We start from the raw sequence: 18,644 nt of genomic DNA, 5'->3' as shown, positions 1-18,644 counted from the left end.
AAGAGCCACATGTGGCCCACATAGGCTTCCCAATTCCCAGGTCCCAGCGGGGGATCCCCCAGTTTTACGGGCTTTCCCCCTCCCCCAGCCAGCTGGCCTGCGGGGGAAGCCCCACCCCCAGAGCCATCATGCACCTCCATGAACAATTCCCATAAGGAATGATGGGGAATTGGTCCGCGGGTATCGGGGGCTCTGGGGGGGCTGTTTTTTGAGGTAGAGGTGCCAAATTTTCAGTATAGCATCTAGTGCATCTTCCCAAAATACCCCCCAAGTTTCAAAAGTATTGGACCGGGGGGTCCAATTCTACGAGCCCCAAAAGAAGGTGCCCCTATCCTTCATTATTTTCTATGGAAGGAAGGCATCTTAAAAGGTGTGCTGTCCCTTTAAATGTGATGGCCAGATCTCCCTTGGAGTTCAATCCTGCTTGTCACACCCGTGCTCCTGGCTCCGCCCCCAATGTCTCCTGGATCCACCCCCAAAGTCTCCTGGCCCCATCCCCAAAGTCCCCAGATATTTCTTGAATTGGACTTGGCAACCCTAGGCCCACAAGCCAGTTTGGTTACCCCTGGACTAGTCCTAGGGAAACCCAGGTTCAAATCCCTACTCCCATGACACTCACTTGGGCTGGTCATTTGTGCTCGGAAGTTACCTATGTCACAAGCTTGTTGTGAGGATAACTGTGGAGGAAGGGAGAAACTTGTCTGTCTCTTGGAGTGCCTCAGAGGGAGAGATTCATAAAAAGCAGGAACGCACAGGAACTCAGTTCCGGCTGGGTTGGCATCAAGGGCTGTGGCCTAATATGCAAATAAGCTCTTGCTGGGCTTTTTCTACAAAAAGGGTCCTGATAAAAAGGTAGAATCCTAGAATCATAGAGCGGGAAGGGACCTCCAGGGTCATCTAGTCCAACCCCCTGCACAATGCAGGAAGCTCACAAACACCTCCCCCTAAATTCGCAGGATCCTCATCACTGTCAGATGGCCATCTGGCCTCTGTTTCAAAACCTCCAAGGAAGGACAGCCCAGCACCTCCCGAGGAAGCCTGTTCCACTGAGGAACCGCTCTCATGGGCAGGAAATTCTTCCTAATGTTGAGCCGGAAACTCTTTTGATTCAATTTCAACCCGTTGGTTCTGGTCCTACCTTCTGGGGCCACAGAAAACAATTCCACCCCATCCTCTATAGGACAGCCCTTCAAGTCCTTGAAGATAGTGATCATATCACCTCTCAGCCACCTCCTCTCCAAGCTAAACATGCCCAGCTCCTTCAGCCTTTCCTCACAGGTGCTAAAACGAATGGAGATCTGCCTTCCCCTCTATGCCCCATAACAAAGGGCAACTGGGCATGAGATCTGATGCAGAAACTTGTCAGCTGGAAGGGAGTTGAGTGGGCCAGGGAGCTTCAAAACCCGGGAACCAAAGTAGTACCAAAGCTGAGGGGGAAATATGGTTTTTCACACATGGTTGACTTGGATTAACCAACCGAACCCGTCAGCCGAATGCCCTTCGTCAGGCAGACAGGTGTCTTGGCACAGAGATTAAAGCCCGCCACGAGGAAAAGGCCATTAAAGAGCCAACAGCAGAGGTCGTGGGATTTACACCGAGAAGCAAGCCGTTTCCCCAGTGTGAGCTCTTTCTGAATGCCTCCCTGAGTCCCTCGCTTGAGCTAAATCCAGACGCTTATAAAATATAGAGCATGCCTTCAGGCCTTTGGAGCAAGGCCTCGTGGATTTCAGTCCTCTCCTTCAAGGTAGAGGGATGGCAAAAAGAGGGCAGAGATATGGAGGGGGGTGGGGACGGCTTTTAAAAAAAACATTTAGGTGCTCCCTGCAGAAAGGAAATGGCTCTGAGCAAGAGCGTGGAATTCGGGAGACCAGAAACTTGCATAGAAGCTCAACGTTCAGCGAACAAAGAATCGGGTTTTTTCATCATTTTGCAAACTGTGGGCATTTTATCTCCTGAGATTTATTTATACGTTCCATTTATGAATCGCCTCACAGTGTAGGGTTTGGGGCGACGTACAACAGTTAAAAACGAGTTAAAAACAAAACCAAAAAGGACAGCGACATTAGTTCAGGTATTTCTTTGCTATCCCACTCTGGAAAGGAAAGGAAAGGTCCCCTGTGCAAGCGCCGGTCATTTCTGACTCTGGGGTGACGTTGCTTTCACAACGTTTTCGCGGCAGACTTTTTATGGGGTGGTTTGCCATGGCCTTCCCCAGTCCTCTGCGCGTTCCCGCCAGCAAGCAGGAACAATGGACAGCAGGATCCAAATACCTGTTGCCCTGCTCCAATCACGAGCCCTGGACGGTTTGAATGACCCAATGGCATGCTAACGCGGGAACCTTGAAGTGTATATAAGTTGGCCCCATTGGCCCAGTTCTCCAGTCATAAAGTACAACCCTATACTATGCTGTACTAAATAAAGAGCTATAATCACTACCACCTCGCCTCTTCCTTGCTTTAAACCCACTATATTATAAGGAAAAGGAAAGGTCCCCTGTGCAATCACCAGTCATTTCCAACACACACACACGTATTATATATACACACACACACATATATTGGCCACTGTGTGACACAGAGTGTTGGACTGGATGAGCCATTGGCCTGATCCAACATGGCTTCTCTTATGTTCTTATAAGACACAGAGTGTTGAACTGGATGGGCCATTGGCCTGATCCAACATGGCTTCTCTTATGTTCTTATAAGACACAGAGTGTTGAACTGGATGGGCCACTGGCCTGATCCAACATGGCTTCTCTTATGTTCTTATATGACACAGAGTGTTGAACTGGATGGGCCATTGGCCTGATCCAACATGGATTCTCTTATGTGACACAGAGTGTTGGACTGGATGGGCCATTGGCCTGATCCAACATGGCTTCTCTTATGTGACACAGAGTGTTGGACTGGAGGGGCCACTGGCCTGATCCAACATGGCTTCTCTTATGTTCTTATGTGACACAGAGTGCTGGACTGGAGGGGCCATTGGCCTGATCTAACGTGGCTTCTCTTATGTTCTTATGTGACACAGAGTGTTGGACTGGATGGGCCATTGGCCTGATCCAACATGGCTTCTCTTATGTTCTTAACTCTGGGGTGACGTTGCTCTCACAACGTTTCCACGGCAGACTTTTTATGGGGTGGTTTGCCATTGCCTTCTCCAGTCCTCTACGCTTTCCCCCCAGCAAGCTGGGGACTCATTTGACCGACCTCGGAAGGATGGAAGGCTGAGTCAACCTCGAGCCAGCTACCTGAAAACCCAGCTTCCGTCGGGATCGAACTCAGGTCGTGAGCAGAGCCTAGGACTGCGGTACTGCAGCTTTAACACTCTGCGCCATGGGGCTCTTACTACTATATTATAAACATAATAAAATTTAGAGGTTACGAAGCTCCGCTCCTGTTAGCTCCTGCCCAAAACGAGGCCTGATCGTGGTGATGGTTCGGGAAGATTAAAAGAAATGGGGAAAGAGAATATCTGGAAAACCTGTCTTGTTAGGCGGTGCTGACAAGTCAGGAGTGATTCGGCGGACTCAAACCAGAGAGGACAGGGCCCAGTCCGATTAGACAAACATGAACTGCTCCTTGGCAGTTCGGATGGGGTTTCATCTCTTCTGCTCTCCTCTGCCCCCCCCCCTCTTCTAATTCTTCTCATAAATGTCTTTCCACATCAAGGCCTTGAAGAAAGAAAGAGCTACTGGAAATAGCGGACAGTCTGTCTTTGGGGAGGCAAGTCTCGGGAAGAACAGGGGGGGAGGAAACGGACCCCGGAGTGTCTGAGACTGGTCTGGCTTCCCGTCAGCGGCCGGGTGAGGTTGGCAGAGAAATGAAGAAGGATACATTTACAAGGGCCCATTGCGGCTGAGGCTGACCTGACGGGAGAGGCTCTGAGACAGACAGAGGGGAGGTGGGGAGAGCTTGTAGAACTGAAGGGAGAAAGGAGGGGGGGGGAGGAATCCAGCTTTAAGGAAAGATTCTCATCCGAAGGACTTGGTTTCAGACCCAACTGAGCCCCTGAATCTGTTTGCTTTGCCCCAGAAAGCCCGTCCACTTGTTTTACCCCATCAGGAGGATAACTGGGGGGGCTAAATATGCCAAACGAGACCCCTGAAGAGGGTTGAGGGGAGAAAGGGGTGTTGTTGTTTTTTTAACGAAATCACAAAAGAAGGATTATACTGGTGGGTTAGCTAGCAGGTTCCTCAGAGATTGGCTGATCTAAATGTGTGTTTTTTACTCAAAAGGCATTCTCAATTCGTTTAGCGATACCTCTTTTCAAAATGTTAATTATTCTAATGGTCAAAAAAGCTGCAGGAGGGGAAGCACTGCCTTAGAAAGGGGATGCGCCCTTACAGGGGTGGAAATCTAGCGGGAGTTCCTTTGCATATTAGGCCCCACCCCCCTGATGTAGCCAATCCTCCGAGAGCTTACAAAAAAAAAAAACAGCCTTGTAAGCTCTTGGAGGATTGGCTACATCAGGGGTGTGGGGCCTAATATGTAAAGGAGCTCCTGCTAGAATTCCACCCCTGCCCCCTTCATGAAGGAGTGAATGCTTCTTCAAAAATGAGATATCCCCCTTCTTTTCTGATGCCTCTTCTAAGACAGGTGCTAAACGTAAAATTGCAATGGAAAAAATGAATTATGATAAAAGAAGGCCATATCCCCCAAAATGACTTACACTCCTGTAAGATACTGAAGCCACATTTGTTACATATTAGGACACTGCATGGACAGGTTGCAGATGTTTCCACATCTTCCAGAAGCAGCCCACAATCTCCTTTCCCTTCCTCTGCAACAACAGACAACCTGTGAGGTGGGTAGGGCTGAGAGGGCTCTCACAGCAGCTGCCCTTTCAAGGATAGAGTCTCAAAGCAGCCTACAATCTCCTTTCCCTTCCACTCCCGCAACAGTCACCCTGTGAGGTGGGTGGGGCTGAGAGAGCTCTCCCAGAAGCTGCCTTTCAAGGACAGAGGTTCAGAGCAGTCACAATCTCCTTTCCCTTCCACTCCCGCAACAGTCACCCTGTGAGGCGGGTGGGGCTGAGAGAGCTCTCCCAGAAGCTGCCCTTTCAAGGACAAAGTCTCAGAGAGGCCTACAATCTCCTTAACATTCCTCCCCCACAACAGACACCCTGTGAGGTGGGTGGGACTGAAAGAGCTCTCCCAGAAGCTGCCCTTTCAAGGACAGAGTCTCAGAGTGGCCTACAATCTCTTTTCCCTTCCTCCCAACAGACACCCTGTGAGGGGGGTGGGGCTGAGAGAGCTCTCCCACAAGCTGCCCTTTCAAGGAGAGAGTCTCAGAGCAGCCTACAATCTCCTTTCCCTTCCTCCCCCACAACAGACACCCTGTGAGGTGGGTGGGGCTAAGAGAGCTCTCCCAGAAGCTGCCCTTTCAAGGACAGAGTATCAGAGTGGCCTACAATCTCCTTTCCCTTCCTCCCCCACAACAGACACCCTGTGAGGCCGGTGGGGCTGAGAGAGCTCTCCTAGAAGCTGCCCTATCAAGGACAGAGTATCAGAGTGGCTTACAATCTCCTTTCCCTTCCTCCCCCACAACAGCCACCCTGTGAGACGGGTGGGGCTGAGAGAGCTCTCCTAGAAGCTGCCCTATCAAGGACAGTCTCAGAGCGGCCTACAATCTCCTTTCCCTTCCTCCCCTACAACAGACATCCTGTGAGGTGGGTGGGGCTGAGAGAGCTCTCCCAGAAGCTGCCGTTTCAAGGACAGAGTCTCAGAGCGGCCTACAATCTCCTTTCCCTTCCTCCCCCACAACAGACACCCTGTGAGGCCGGTGGGGCTGAGAGAGCTCTCCCAGAAGCTGCCCTTTCAAGGACAGAGTCTCAGAGCGGCCTACAATCTCCTTTCCCTTCCTCCGCAACAACAGACACCCTGTGAGGGGGGTGGGTCTGAGAGAGCTCTCCCACAAGCTGCCCTTTCAAGGAGAGAGTCTCAGAGCAGCCTACAATCTCCTTTCCCTTCCTCCCCCACAACAGACACCCTGTGAGGTGGGTGGGGCTAAGAGAGCTCTCCCAGAAGCTGCCCTTTCAAGGACAGAGCCTCAGAGCAGCCTGCAATCTCCTTTCCCTTCCTTCCCCCGAGTAGACACCCTGTGAGGTGGGTGGGGCTGAGACAGCTCTCCCAGAAGCTGCCCTTTCAAGGACAAAGTCTCAGAGAGGCCTACAATCTCCTTAACATTCCTCCCCCACAACAGACACCCTGTGAGGTGGGTGGGACTGAAAGAGCTCTCCCAGAAGCTGCCCTTTCAAGGACAGAGTCTCAGAGTGGCCTACAATCTCCTTTCCCTTCCTCCCAACAGACACCCTGTGAGGGGGGTGGGGCTGAGAGAGCTCTCCCACAAGCTGCCCTTTCAAGGAGAGAGCCTCAAAGCAGCCTACAATCTCCTTTCCCTTCCTCCCCCACAACAGCCACCCTGTGAGACGGGTGGGGCTGAGAGAGCTCTCCCAGAAGCTGCCCTATCAAGGACAGTCTCAGAGCAGCCTACAATCTCCTTTCCCTTCCTCCCCTACAACAGACATCCTGTGAGGTGGGTGGGGCTGAAAGAGCTCTCCCAGAAGCTGCCCTTTCAAGGACAGAGTCTCAGAGGGGCCTAAAATCTCCTTTCCCTTCCTCCCCCACAACAGACACCCTGTGAGATGGGTGGGGCTGAGAGTGCTCTCCCAGAAGCTGCCCTATCAAGGACAGAGTCTCAGAGCGGCCTACAATCTCCTTTCCCTTCCTGCCGTACAACAGACACCCTGTGAGGTGGGTGGGGCTGAAAGAGCTCTCCCAGAAGCTGCCCTATCAAGGACAGAGTCTCAGAGGGGCCTAAAATCTCCTTTCCCTTCCTCCCCCACAACAGACACCCCGTGAGCTGGGTGGGGCTGAGAGAGCTCTTCCAGCAGCTTCCCTTTCAAGGACAGAGTCTCAGAGCGGCTTACAATCTCCTTTCCCTTCCTCCCCCACAACAGACACCCTGTGAGCTGGGTGGGGCTGAGAGAGCTCTCCCAGCAGCTTCCCTTTCAAGGACAGAGTCTCAGAGCGGCTTACAATCTCCTTTCCCTTCCTCCCCCACAACAGACACCCTGTGAGGTGGGTGGGGCTGAGAGAGCTCTCCCAGAAGCTGCCCTTTCAAGGACAACTCTGACCCAAGGCCATTCCAGCAGCTGCAAGCGGAGGAGTGGGGAATCGAACCGGGTTCTCCCAGATAAGAGTCTGCGCACTTAGCCACTACACCAGACTGGCTCACCAAAGACGATTCTGTCACCTGGCTCGCCAAAGATGGTTCTGAAGACGGTTCTGTCAGCTGGACCAGAGCTTTCTTTGCCAAAGGACATGACAACAGCCCTGCTGGATCCGATCAAGCCCCGTGGAATCCGCCGTTCCGTTCCCAGCAGTCTCTATATCCCCAGACCGGAGGTCTCTTTGCTAGAAGACAGGAGAACAGCCATGCTGCCTCAAATCAAGCCCCATTGAATCTGGCGTTCGATTTCCGGCAGTCTGCATATTCCCACGCTGCCCCACATATGTCAACCCGAATCAGAGGCGGAGGCCGTGCCGACACCTAGCAAAGCCCCGCTTGAGTGATAGCCAGCGGTGTTGATTGGTTATTTATCTGGCTTTGATTTCTTGGGTTTACAGACTCCCGGCTCGGCGGTCCATAATGTCATAGTTTAATATTTATGAAGTGCCAAGCGTTCCAGAGATAACGGGTGCCGGGGCTCGATCGTTGCGGCTCTCCATTAGGATTCCGGGGCGGGGGGGGGGGAGGTGGTTCAGAAGGCGGCGTTGATGCTGCGGCCTCCACGAGGCATAAACATTTCCGGCTTCGCTGCGGACCCCCCAGAGAAATGCCTGCGTTCAAAAAGGCAGGGATTAGTAGATAGGTCTCTGGATGAAGCAGAATGAAGCTCTTGGGGTGTCCGTCCGTCAGTCTTGTTCTGTGTGATTTGTTACCTAGGGTGACCACTGCAAAAGGGGGATTTTGCAGCTATCTATCTACTGGCATGATCTATCTGTCTGTCTATTTATCTATCATCTATCTATCTACACACACACACACATACATACATAGGGATGGAATTCTAGCAGGAGCTCCTTTGCATATTAGGCCACACACCCCTGATGTAGCCAATCCTCCAAGAGCTTACAAAAAAGAGCCTTGACAGATCTTGGAGGATTGGCTATATCAGGAATGTGCGGCCTAATATGCAAAGGAGCTCCTGCTAGAATTCCACATCCATCTATCTATCTATCTATCTATCTATCTATCTATCTATCTATCTATCTATCTATCTCTCTCTCTCTCTCTCTCTCTCTCTCTCTCTGTCTCACTCTCTCTCATCTATCTATCTATCATCTATCTATCTATCTATCTAATCTATCTTTCATCTATCTATCTATCCATTTGTCTCTCTCACTCTCTCTTATGTATCTCTCTATCTTTCTCTCATCTATCTATCCATCTCTCTCTCTCTCTCATCTATCTATCATCTATCTATCTATCTATCTATCTATCTATCTATCTATCTATCTATCATCTCTCTCTCTCTCTCTCTGTCTCGCTCTCTCTCATCTATCTATCTATATCTCTATCTCTCATCTATCTATCTATCTATCTATCTATCTATCTATCTATCTATCTATCTATCTATCTATCATCTATCTATCTATCTCATCTATCTATCTCATCTATCTTTCATATATCTATCTATCTATCTATCTATCTATCTATCTATCTATCTATCTATCTATCTATCTATCTATTTATCTATCTATCTTATATATCTATATCTATCTAATCTATCTATCTGTCATATCTATCTCTCTCTCACACACACACAGTGGCCAGCCAGTTCCTCTGTAGGTGCAACAAGAGGGCATACAGTCTGAGGTTTCCCCTGATGTTGCTTCCTGGCATTGGTATTCAGAGGTTGACTGCCTCTGATTGTGGAGGCTCCCATAACACAGCGCTGCAGAGACGTGTTTGAATCTTTCAATAAGGGAATGAGCAAATCTTCCCTCTATTTCTATTGGCCAGTGGATTCAGGTCTGTATCTCCATAAAGCAGAGATGATCCACCAGGCCTATAGCTGAGGACAGCAACGGCCTTTTTGCCATCTCTCTGTCATGTGAGCCAGTTTGGTGTAGTGGTTAAGTGTGCGGACTCTTATCTGGGAGAACCGGGTTTGATTCCCCACTCCTCCACTTGCAGCTGCTGGAATGGCCTTGGGTCAGCCATGGCTCTCACAGAGGTTGTCCTTGAAAGGGCAGCTGCTGGGAGAGCTCTGTCAGCCCCACCCACCTCGCAGAGTGTCTGTTGTGGGGAGAGAAGATAAAGGAGATTGTAAGCCGCTCTGAGTCTCTGATTCAGAGAGAAGGGCGGGGTATAAATCTGCGGTCTTCTTCTTCATGGCTTCCCCATCATCAGCCCATGATCTGCCCACGGAGGGAATGAAAACTGCTATGCCATCATTTCTTTGGAAGGTGTTTACTGATTTTATCTGTTACTAATTTGCTTATTATCTCCTATTGTATGTTTTATTACAATGTACACCACCGGAATTAAGATTGTTGGGAAAAACATCAACAACCTCAGATATGCAGATGACACCACTCTAATGGCAGAAAGTGAGGAGGACCTAAAGAACCTCTTGTTGAGGGTGAAAGAGGAGAGCACAAAAGTAGACCTGAAACTCAACATCAAAAAAACTAAGATCATGGCATTCGGCCCCATCACACCGTTGCAAATAGAAGGGGAAGACATGGAAGTCGTGACAGACTTCACATTTCTGGGATCCAAGATCACTGCAGATGGTGACTGCAGCCATGAAATCAAAAGACGTTTGCTTCTTGGGAGGACAGCTATGGCGAGCTTGGGCAGTATGATAAAAAGTCGAGACGTCACCCTGCCAACAAAAGTCTGTATAGTCAAAGCAATGGTATTCCCAGTAGTAATGTATGGCTGTGAGAGCTGGACCATAAGGAAGGCCGAGTGCAGAAGAAGAGATGCTTTCGAACTGTGGTGCTGGAGAAGACTCTTGAGAGTCCCTTGGACTGCAAGAAGATCCAATCAGTCAGCCCTCAGGGAAATCAACCCAGACTGTTCCCTGGAAGGTCAGATGCTGAAGCTGAAGCTCAAATCCTTTGGCCGTCAAATGAGAAGGGAGCACGCCCTGGAGAAGACCCTGATGCTGGGAAAGACAGAAGGCAAAAGAAGAAGGGGATGGCAAAAGAGGAGATGGCTGGACAGCATTACTGATGTGACTAACACAAATTTGAGTTGACTTCGGAGGATGGAGGAAAACAGGAGGGCCTGGTGGGACTTTCTCCATGGGGTTGCAAAGAGTCGGACTCGACTGGGCAACTGAGCCACAAAGCACCACCCTGAGCCCTTTGGAAGAGGGCGGTCTGCAAATTTAATAGCAACAGTAATGACAACAATATTTTCTGCTGCAGATTCATTTTAATTGTCACCAGGGCTTTTATTGGTAGCAGGAACTCCTTTGCATATTAGGCCACATACCCCTGATGTAGCCAATCCTCCAAGAGTTTACAGCAGGCCCTTGTAAGAAGAGCCCTGTAAGCTCTTGGAGGGTTGGCTCCATCAGGGGTGTGTGACCTAATATGCAAAGGAGTTCCTGCTGCAAAAAAAAAATAGCTCTGATTATCACACGCATCGTACACAGGTTGATGTGCATATTATTTGTCCCGTCAGCATCCTTTTCAATAGACCGCTGATTTATCCGTACATAAATGAGGTTGAGGAATGCATACTTGGGGGGGGGGAGGGAAATTCAGTGCGAGGAGGCAGACAACGGCAAGCTTGTCAACCATCCAGGGTTCGATTTGCACAAGGGACGAGAACTTCAAAATTGTCCTTAATTACTGCTATTATCTTTTGGCTGAACGAGAACCGCAGCCCTGAGCCGATCTGTACGAGCGGCTGGAGCTCTTCTCAGGAAAAGGTGGCATTTGGGCGACAGATTTGAAGGGGAAAGGAAAAACAGCTCCCCGAGATTCCCGAGCAGAGCATCGTGAGCAGTGGGCAGGAATCCTCCCCTTCCCTCCATCCACAACACCCTGGCCCTGACTTTCCATTTTACGGCTTTTCCCCCACCTCGCTATAAATATGTTTTTTGAGGGCCCCATTTATCAGCTCGTGCTACTATCGAGTCAGAGAGTCGGGCTTTGCCAGTGACAGGTTGAAATTGACTTGTATGATATTGGAATTGCTATTGATTCCTTCGGCACCTTGCGACGTGAGGATCCGGAGCGAGGGGATTGGTGTTCCACGATGCCATCAGGATTACTGTGTCTCCCCCCCCCCACTCCAACTCCCAATCCTTTCCTTCTCAACCCACCCCCTTTGTGCTTTGTATGCGTTAGACAGCAAGAAACCACCTTCTATTGTCCTCCCTGGTCAGACGCTTTTATGGGAATGGGCTGCTTTTATCCACAGGATGTTCCAAATCAGTAACTCTCGGTTCCTTACAAGGATTTTGAATTTCTCCCCTCTGCTGCTTTGACCCAGAAAACCCCTCCATTTTGATCTCACTTCTCCCATGTACAAATTGAAGGCACGGATCTTTACGTTCACTCTAATTTTTGTTTCCTGGCACTGAAATTCCCCCATAAAATGAATACGTTTCTCTCCCCAAAGCTATTTGTGTCTCAATAAATCAGGCTTACGCATTAGATGTTATACATTTCAACGACATGAGATATTATACATTTCAACGGTGCCAAAAACATAAAACACTGTACAACATTGCAGCTAAATACCATCTAATGTGCATGTACATTAATGCAAACTGATCAACACAACCAATGTAGAAAAAGCAGGGTTCCAAAACAGTTTGTAAAAAATGCAAATGAGCAGGGGTGGAATTCTGGCAGGAGCTCCTTTGTATATTAGGCCACACCCCTCTAATATAGCCAATCCTCCAAGAGCTTAAAAAAAAGCCTTGTAAGCTCTTGGAGGATTGGCTACATCAGGGGTGTGTGGCCTAATATGCAAAGGAGCTCCTGCTAGAATTCCACCCCTGCAAATGAGTATCTGAAGAAATGAAAGGGGAAAGATGAATTTGGGTCTAACCATTTCTGAAAAAAAGAATAAAAAGTCCAGACTTGCTGGTATATGAGATCTCCTCTGATCTAAGAACCGTGGAATTTAAAGGATCCAAGTTAAAACTGTGCAACTTGCATACGGTCCAAAGGCCTGAAAACCGTGACATTCATCTAATGAAGCCGTTCCTGCCATAGAGATGTAAAATTTCTGGAAATTTTAAAGCTCGGGGAAAAAACGGAAATTTTCAGAAAAATTGGGGGGGGAAATGCTCATTAGCACTTCTTTTTTTGTTTTCCAGATTGAAAGTAATTTTGTTCCTTTAGGAACATAAAATATGACCATGGACAATTTCACTTGGTTTGAATTTATTACAACTAGCATATTAAAAATATAGTGTACCCAAACAATGATTGCAAACGGAATTTCCTTTTTAAATAATATTTATTTGTCATTGTAACAAATGAAACAACCATCTCCTGAACTGTTTACTAGTTTATGTGGAACAGAGAAAACAACCTCCACAAAACAATTTTTAAAAATCCAGAAGTAACAATTATTCATTTCTCCTCTCCACGGTATTAAATAAAAATAAAAAACTCATTCTTATAAAAAGAATTGAAGAGGGGGGAAATGTATAGAAGGGAGTGTAGGACTAAGTTTCAATGAATGGGCAAGACCTAGGACTTCCTTGTCCTCAGTGCACAGAAATTCGAATAATCTGATACCATGCATATTTTTTTAGAAATGATTTGGAAAATATTTGAACACCTGGTCTTAAAATCTTTTATTCATCACATTAAAATGAAATGTTCCATAATCAATTTTTCTTTTCTTCAATTTTTCAGAAAAAAACAAAACAAAAAAGGCTTCAGGAAAAAAAGGGGGGGGGGGCAACAATTTTTTCCCGAATTTTTCCAGTTTTTTTTCTGGGCCTTCGAATCTCTACTGCAGACTCTTCATTTATGGAAGAGGGCAATTTGTGTTGGTTCTCCCTTCTTACCACAGATTCCCAGTTTGCTCCCTATGATTTGGGGGACCAAAGAAGACTGCAGTGAAAAGGAGAGAGATGGGGAAGTCAAATGCTTGACTAGGTTTTCCACCCCCAGGTGCACCAGCAACAAAGAAAGAAGGGGATTATCGTAAATTCACATATAATCAACAGTTCTATCATTTGATAAAGGTATTTTTGTGTACGACACGGGGAGGGGGGGATTCTTGCATCATCAATCGGATGATGTCACAATTCTGTACAGCCAATCAGACTGGATGGCAAAAGTCATACAGAGCAAGCGAGGACCGTATCAACCCAATTCTGGGGCACAGCAAAAATTCCCCAAGAAAAAGGCATTTTTCAAAAGCATCAAAAATGTGCTCAAAAAAGAAGGACAAAGAGCTGAGCAACCCCCTTCTAAAAATATATATGCCTTCTAAATATATATATATATATGCCACTATCTGTAAAAGGCAGCTTTAATGGGTGGGTGCATATTAAAAGTTTAATGTAATAACGCCCAGGCAAGCCTAATCTCGTCACATCTCAGAAGCTAAGCAGGGCCGACTCTGGCAAGTATTTGGATGGGAGACCTCCTAAGAATACCAGAGCCCGGGAGCAGGGGCAGGCTTTATTCAGCCACCTCTCTGAATATCCTCCAAACCCCCAGGAGGGGTCAGTCACCAGAGGTTGCCTCATGACTTCAAGGTGCACGCTTACATGTGCGCACGCACACACACACACACAAGCACCAGTTGTTTCTGACTCTAGGGTAACGTTGCTTTCACAATGATTTCACGGCAGACTTTTTACGGGGTGGTTTGCCGTTGCCTTCCCCAGTCCTCTACACTTTCCCCCCAGCAAGCTGGGTCCTCATTTGACCAACCTCGGAAGGACGGAAGGCTGAGTCAACCTCTAGCCGGCTACCTGAACCCAGCTTCCACCAGAATTGAACTCAGGTCATGAGCAGAACTTAGGACTGCTGTACTGCAGCTTTTTTTTTTTTGTATTTTTGTATTTTGTGTGTTTGTGCATAAAAAGAGCCCCATGGCGCAGAGTGGTAAAGCTGCAGTACTGCAGTCGGAGCCCTCTGCTCATGATCTGAGTTCAATTCCAGCGGAAGCTGGTTCAGGTAGCCGGCTCCAGGTTGACTCAGCCTTCCATCCTTCCAAGGCCGGTCAAAGGAGTCCCCAGTTTGCTGGGGGGAAAGTGTAGAGGACTGGGGAAGGCAATGGCAAATCAGCCCGTAAAAAGTCTGCCGTGAAAACATTGTGAAAGCAACGTCACCCCAGAGTCGAAAATGACTGGTGCTTGCACAGGGGACCTTTCCTTTCCCATAGAAGAGCCCCGTTGTGCAGAGTGGTAAAGCTGCAGTACTGCAGTTGGAGCCCTCTGCTCACAACCTGAGTTCGATTCCAGTGCAAGCTGGGTTCAGGTAGCCGGCTCCAGGTTGACTCAGCCTTCCATCCTACTGAGGTCGGTCAAAGGAGTCCCCAGCTTGCTGGAGGGAAAGTGTAGAGGACTGGGGAAGGCAATGGCAAACCACCCCGAAAAAAAGTCTGCCGTGAAAACATTGTGAAAGCAACATCACCCCAGCATCAAAAACGACTGGTGTTTGCACCTTTACTGCAGCTTTACCACTCTGTGCCATGAGGCTCTTTTTATGCACACACACACAAATAAAAAGAAAAAGTTTAATGTAATAATGCCCGGCAAGCCCAATCTCATCACATCTCAGAAGCTAAGCAGAGCCAACTCTGGCAAGTATTTGGATGGGAGACCTCCAAGGAATACCAGAGCCCAGGGGCAGGGGCAGGCTTTATTCAGCCACCTCTCTGGATATCCTCCAGGACCCCAGTAGGGGTCAGTCACCAGAAGTCGCCTTATGATTTCAATGTGCACAAACACTCACGTGCACATTAAAAATACAAAAATACAAGGCTAGAATTCTAGCAGGAGCTCCTTTGCATATTAGGCCACACACCCCTGACGTAGCCAGTCCTCCAAGAGCTTACAAGGCTCTTTTTTGTAAGCTCTTGGAGGATTGGCTACATCTAGAATATGTGGCCTAATGTGCGACGGAGCTCCTGCTAGAATTCCACCCCTGCAAAAATACAAAAAAAGTTTAATGCAATAACCACGGCAAGTGATAAGAACATAAGAGAAGCCATGTTGGATCAGGCCAATGGCCCATCCAGTCCAACACTCTGTGTTACACAGTGCCCAAAAAAACCAAGTGCCATCAGGAGGTCCACCAGTGAGGCTAGAAGCCCTCCCACTGTGCCCACCCAAGCACCAAGAGTACAGAGCACCACTGCTCCAGACAGAGAGTTCCAACAATAATCTGAGGTTTATAGCCACTGATGGACCTCTGCTCCATATGCTTATCCAATCCCCTCTTGAAGCTGGCTGTGCTTGTAGCCGCCGCCACTTCCTGTGGCAGCGAATTCCACGTGTGAATCACCCTTTGATGTATCTTCACTGTACAGAGCAACATAAGCTGGAAGGTTAAACCTCTTTCATCAACCGAGTCAGAATCAGACAAGGGGGAAGAGGAAGGAAAGGAAAGGTCCCCTGTGCAAGCACCAGCTGTTTCCAACTCTGCGGTGACGTTGCTTTCACAACGTTTTCCCAGCAGACTTTTTACGGGGTGGTTTGCCATTGCCTTCCCCAGTCCTCTACGCTTTTCCCTCAGCAAGCTGGGGACTCATTTGACCGACCTCGGAAGGATGGAAGGCTGAGTCAATCTCGAGCCGGCTACCTGAAAACCCAGCTTCCGCCGGGGATCGAACTCTGGTCCTGAGCAGAGCTTAGGACTGCATTACTGCAGCTTTACCACTCTGCACCACGGGGTTCTTGGAAGAGGAAAAGAGAACCCCAAAATGGAAACAGAGCAGGGTAGAACAGAACAGGGAAATGGACCGAATGTAACAATACTTGGAAGAAATCAGGAAAGACGGGGTAGAGATTTTACAAAATTCTCCTCCCAAGACGTTGTAAAAGTGCATCTTCCGTGACACCCTAGCAGGGAGCCACGTGTGCGAATCAGGGGGAGAGAGTTTCCTAAAAAGCAGAGGACTGGAGGTTCCTGGAACCGGCTGGGATAATGGGAAAGAACAGCTGGAAGCGTCTACTGACCGGCCCTCGTTTCTCAGCCCTCTCTGCCACGTCTCTTGGGAGAGGCGGCTGTCGAGTTGAAGCTGGCCAGGTTCCTGCTTCCGGTGGCTTTACAAGGCAGTTAAAGTGGCAAGTGGGTGGCTGGGAAAGAGAACCTCTCACAGATGAGCAAAATGAAAGCCCGGCCTGGCTCCAAAAAAGGAAGGCAGGCTCCACAGGGCAGTGTCTTCCGCCTTCAGGCTGGCATGCCCTCAAAACCGCCTCACCTGATTGGACCAGCAAAGTGGTGCGATGCTGGATGCCACCCTTTCTATGGAGGCCCAGGTCACAGCCGTTGCACGGTCGGCCTTTTACCATCTACGGCAGGTCAAACAACTAGCCCCCTGTCTGGCTCCCCAGGACCTAGCCACAGCGATCCACACAACGGTCACTTCCAGGTTGGACTACTGTAACTCGCTCTACACAGGCTTGCCCTTGGGACTGATCCGGAAACTCCAGCGGGTGCAGAATGCAGCAGTTCGATCGCTGACTGAACTGCCTGTACGGGCAGGCAGTCGGCCGTCACTGCGCAGTCTGCACTGGCTACCAATCGAGTACCGGATCCGTTTCAAGGTTCTAGTAGTGACTTTTAAAGCCTTATGTGGCTTGGGACCTACATACCAAGGGGACTGTCTCTCCCTGTACGAGCCCTGGAGGCCTCTACGATCGGTCAATCGACATCTTCTGACCATCCCTGGGCCAAAGGATGTCTGGCTTGCCTCAACCAGGGCCTTTTTGGCTTTGGCCCCAACCTGGTGGAATCAGCTCCCCAAGGAGATTCGGGCCCTACCAGAACTTCTACCATTCCAGAGGGCCTGCAAAACGGAGCTGTTCTGTCAGGCTTTTAGCTGAGGCGGGCGGGCGGGCATCCTCACACCATGTAATCGACCTCCCTGCGCTCCCTTCGCTCATGCCTCCTGTGTCTCAATCTGTGAATGACGTTTCTATCACTGATGCCGCCTTTTCTCATTTTTACTTCTTAACTGTTTTACTGTGTGATTTTAACTGTTTTATTGTGCTGTAATCCGCCCTGAAGCGGCACCGTGGTGCAGAGTGGTAAAGCAACAGTACTGCAGTACTGTGGTCTGAACTCTCGGCTCACGACCTGAGTTCTATCCCAGAGAAAGCTGGTTCAGGTAGCCGGCCCGAGGTTGACTCAGCCTTCCATCCTTCTGAGGTCGGTCAAATGAGTCCCCAGCTTGCTGGGGAGAAAGCGTAAAAGACTGGGGAAGGCAATGGCAAACCACCCCGTAAAAAGTCTGCCGTGAAAACGTTGTGAAAGCGACGTCACCCCAGAGTCGGAAACGACTGGTGCTTGCACAGGGGACCTTTCCTTTCCAATCCGCCCTGAAGTGGCCCCGTGGCGCAGCGTGGTAAAGTAGCAGTATTGCAGTACTGTGATCTGAACTCTGCTCACGACCTGAGTTCTATCCCAGCGAAAGCTGAATTCAGGTAGCCAGCCCAAGGTTGACTCAGCCTTCCGTCCTTCCGAGGTCGGTCAAATGAGTATCCAGCTTGCTGGGGGGAAAGTGTAAAAGACTGGGGAAGGCAATGGCAAACCACCCCGTAAAAAGTCTGCCGTAAAAACGTCGTGAAAGCAACATAACCCCAGAGTCGGAAACGACTGGTACTTGCACAGGGAACCTTTCCGTTCCTTTCCTAATCTGCCCTAAATCCATCTTGGGAAAGGGCGGACTATAAATTCACAAAATAAATAAATAAACTTCCATATTCACCGGAAGACTGCCTCTGAATTGCAGGCTCTGGTGGTGGTGGTATTCAATCACACAGCTGAGTCTGACTCTTTGCGACCCCCTGGACCAAGTCACGCCAGGCCCTCCTGTCTTCCACCATCCTCCAAAGTCTGCTCAAATTCATGTTAGTCACATCAGTAACACTGTCCAGCCATCTCCTCTTCTGCTGTCCCCTTCTTCTTTTGCCTTCTGTCTTTCCCAGCATCAGGGTCTTCTCCAGTGAGTGCTCCCTTCTCATTTGGTGGCCAAAGGATTTGAGCTTCAGCTTCAGCATCTGACCTTCCGGGGAACAGTCAGGGTTGATTTCCCTTAGGACTGACTGATTGGATCTTCTTGCAGTCCAAGGGACTCTCAAGAGTCTTCTCAAGCACCACAGCTCGAAAGCATCTATTCTTCTGCGCTCAGTCTTTCTTATGGTCCAGCTCTCACAGCCATACATGACTACTGGGAATACCATCGCTTTGACTATACGGACTTTTGTTGGCAGGGTGACGTCTCTGCTTTTTATTAAACTGCCCAGGTTTGCCATAGCTGTCCTCCCAAGGAGCAGACGTCTTTTAATTTCATGGCTACAGTCACCATCTGCAATTGCAGGCACTGGTACTGCACATCAAGTGGGAAGGCCTATGACATTCTGGCTGGCGGCATCTGTTTGACTTTGGATGCTAAATGGGTTTAGAAAGT

The sequence above is a fragment of the Heteronotia binoei genome, chromosome 2, assembly GCF_032191835.1.
Source record: "Heteronotia binoei isolate CCM8104 ecotype False Entrance Well chromosome 2, APGP_CSIRO_Hbin_v1, whole genome shotgun sequence".
Lineage (NCBI taxonomy): Eukaryota > Metazoa > Chordata > Lepidosauria > Squamata > Gekkonidae > Heteronotia > Heteronotia binoei.
The sequence above is the reverse complement of the archived record's forward strand: the minus strand, read 5'-3'. Positions refer to the sequence as shown.